Source organism: Diospyros lotus, chromosome 8, assembly GCF_014633365.1.
Source record: "Diospyros lotus cultivar Yz01 chromosome 8, ASM1463336v1, whole genome shotgun sequence".
Lineage (NCBI taxonomy): Eukaryota > Viridiplantae > Streptophyta > Magnoliopsida > Ericales > Ebenaceae > Diospyros > Diospyros lotus.
In genome coordinates, this window is record NC_068345.1 from 30,772,032 (window position 1) to 30,775,408 (window position 3,377).

The 3,377-nt window shown below is 37.8% G+C and overlaps 1 pseudogene; it reads left to right on the plus strand.

The window, feature by feature from the left end:
* The first annotated feature begins 1,843 nt into the window (after positions 1-1,843).
* Positions 1,844-2,715, plus strand: LOC127807176 (peptidyl-prolyl cis-trans isomerase-like; annotated as a pseudogene).
* The last annotated feature ends 662 nt before the right edge of the window (positions 2,716-3,377 follow it).

The following is a 3,377-nucleotide window of genomic DNA, read 5'->3' on the forward strand; positions in this document are numbered from 1 at the left end:
TACAAGCTTCGAGAGGTAAATCCGAAAAATTCTATAAGATGTGGTCGTTTGAGGAATATATTTTAATTTTTCAAGTAGACGAGGAGCAGATTGATCGACAATTTGAGCTCACGAGGGTGCTTGGTTTGAACCTGGAGGAATTGACATGGGTTGACCCACAGGAGCTAGCTGGCCCGTTGGATGGATTTGGGTGGGGCCTGCTCCAGAATCCAGATCTAGATCCATTCCCATAGAAGCAGAGCACGAGCTGCCTAGAATAAAAGGCTGAGAGCCCACAAAAGGAGGAGGGCCTAAAATTGAGCATTGGGCTTCCTGACTTAAAACATTGGGCTGGGCCGAGGAACGCTTAAATTAAATGGAGATGAATTATCAGGAAGTTGGCTCACATGGGGACGAGGCCCACCAGACATACCCAAATAATTCAATTGCTAAGGCCCATCTGTTTGGGACTGATTTAAAAAAGCGGCTTGAGGCCCACGGACTGCTTGAGGGATGGGTTCTTTAAATGGGGGGCCCGCAGCATAAGCAATGGGCCGATTCTCACTTTCTCCCATTAATCCTCTAGACCCTTGGCCCATAATTGATTGCTCCAAACCCTTCTAAAAGCATCTTAGAAGCGCGAAGCTTGAAAGACCAAGAAGGAGCTATTGAATGACTTGTTTTTGTGGGTCTGGAGATTATTTTACTTTTAGAATTCGAAGATAAATTGGACATTAATTTGTTTTTTGTGATTCAAAGATGTATTAGATTTCAAGTAATGACTTGATTAATTTTTACATTTTTTTAGAGAAAAAATAAAATTTTGCTTGGGTTTAGAGACTAGTTGCAGTTATATTTTTATTATTTTTTTTCTATTTTTCTCTCTCAAATATTTAATGGGTGGCACTGTCCTCCACTTAATTATAAGTTTTTGTTTATTTTCAATTAATTTATAATAATAGAATTATGTGTATCCAATTTTATTTTTTAAACATAGTGTAAATGACATACAACTTAAGGATATTTTATAAAGAAATATATATTTAAATTAATAATTTATAAACTAAATTTTATATTATATATTTATAATTGTCAATTATGATTATGGATCCATTATGATTATTTTTTAATAACTATAACCTTAACTATAATTGACGATTTTTTGTTTTTTAACCATAAATGTCCATATTTATGTTTATTCTACTCGATTTTTAACTGTGTCCAGCGAACAAGGTTATAATATTTTTTAAATTATCCTAATTACATTTGTCCTTACGTTAGATGATATTTAAATTTTATTAAGGGCATTAATTATATTTCCAATCAAATCTTAATTTGAAAATTATACTCAAAATCAAGGGCATCAACCGTATCTCCAATTAAATCTTAATTTAAAAATTATATACAAAATCATATTTTAAGTATTCGCGATCACAATCCTAGGATTGGATTAGGTATCAAGGGATTTTAACTATTGTTCTTCGCATATTGATTTAAGTTTCAACATATTCACTTTTCCTTTACTCCTTTCAAATAATTAGAATATAGTCACTTTCATTTTGTCACAAAACAACGTAGTTGGCTGCCACGTTTGCAGTTTTTTGGAAATATCACATTTTGTTGGTATATTTTTGTATATAATTTAAGTTATATAAAGATATATTAATGATAAAAATCTTCCTCGTGAGACGTGTATAAAGATGCATGTTGTGATATTTTAATTATAATATTTATTTACGTAGTTTTTAAGATATACAAATAATTGTACATCTAGATGATTGTTTACAAAATGAACTGAAGAGAAGAGAGAAATATCAGCATATTTGAAAGCATGACGGACACGCGGACGGTGGATATCAATACTTTTTCCTGACCATACCACGTGTCCCGATTCAACGATGCGAGCCACCGAGATATTACCGAGGCGGTGACCTTATAAAGACGCTGTGATTCCGAGCGGCGGCGGTAGCTGCTTGCAAGAACTGTAGGAAAAGAGGTGTATTCTCGACGATGGTGAACCCTAGGGTCTTCTTTGACATGAACATCGGCGGAGCCCCTGCCGGCCGCATCGTGATGGAGCTGTTCGCTGACACCACGCCGAAGACGGCGGCGAGAAAGGCGTGGGCCGGAGCGGGAAGCCGCTCCACTACAAGGGCTCGGCCTTCCACCGAGTCATCCCGAGATTCATGTGCCAGGGCGGCGACTTCACCGCCGGAAACGGCACCGGCGGGGAGTCCATCTACGGCGCTAAGTTCGAGGACGAGAACTTCGTCCGGAAACACACGGGCCACGGCGTGCTCTCTATGGCGAACGCGGGGCCGGGGACGAACGGCTCGCAGTTCTTCATCTGCACCGCCAAGACGGAGTGGCTCGACGGCAAGCACGTGGTGTTCGGGCAAGTCGTGGAGGGCATGGACGTCGTGAAAGCCATCGATAAGGTTGGATCTTCAGGCGGAAGGACTTCGAAGCCCGTCGTCATCGCTGAATGCGGGCAGCTTTCTTAAAGTACTGCCTTCTCTCTGGGGCTTCCGTTTTCGGTGGATGTGCCAATCCGGGGCCTTACTGTAATATGGAATAAATAAGCTGTAGGAACCCTAATTTCAGCTTGTGGTTTCTTTGCCCTCAAATGAAGAGATAGGTTTTACATCTATTTTCAGTGTGTCTCGTGGGGGGGTCGTGGGTTGGTGACTTCGTTATGGATATAATATAATGTATGTGGAATGATCTTTTTGGTTATATACGTAATCAATGTGCGTGTGAATTTATTGAGTCTGTTTAATCGATCTCACGCATTTTCGAGTCTTTACTTTGAGAAATTAATTGGAAATTAACGAATTAAATGATGGCTTTGAAGTCGCACCAATTTGCTTAACATGGATGGATCAATTTAGACCAAGACTTGACTTAAAAAATTAAGGGGCAGTGGAAGTGGGTCTAGTCTCAAGAATTAGAATTGGAATACATGGTATAGGTGATTTCATCATCTGAATGTGGATCTCCCTCTCTTACAGCCTACAGCTTTCCTTTCATGGGATGATCCTCTCTTGTGAGGGTTTCAGCGTTTGACTTTTTAATTTTGTTAGAAAAAGTAAATTACGATAGCTCTCTCCAGAATATCAAAATTTAAATTTGTGATCTATTGAGATAAGACTGACATATTAGGTTCTAGTTTTTATCCTTCTAACTATGATCCTGTTTATTACAGTTTAATTAAAGAAATTATAACTTATAACTTCTTATATTATAGTTTTTAAAACTTAAAATAAGTTGTGAACTTGTTTGTTGCAATTTTTTAGAAAGATGTAAAAATTGGAGTACCTCAATTTTGAAAAACTCAACTTCTACCTCTTCTAAAAGTTAATAAAAATTATAAGTTATAATTCTACAAGTTAAAACAA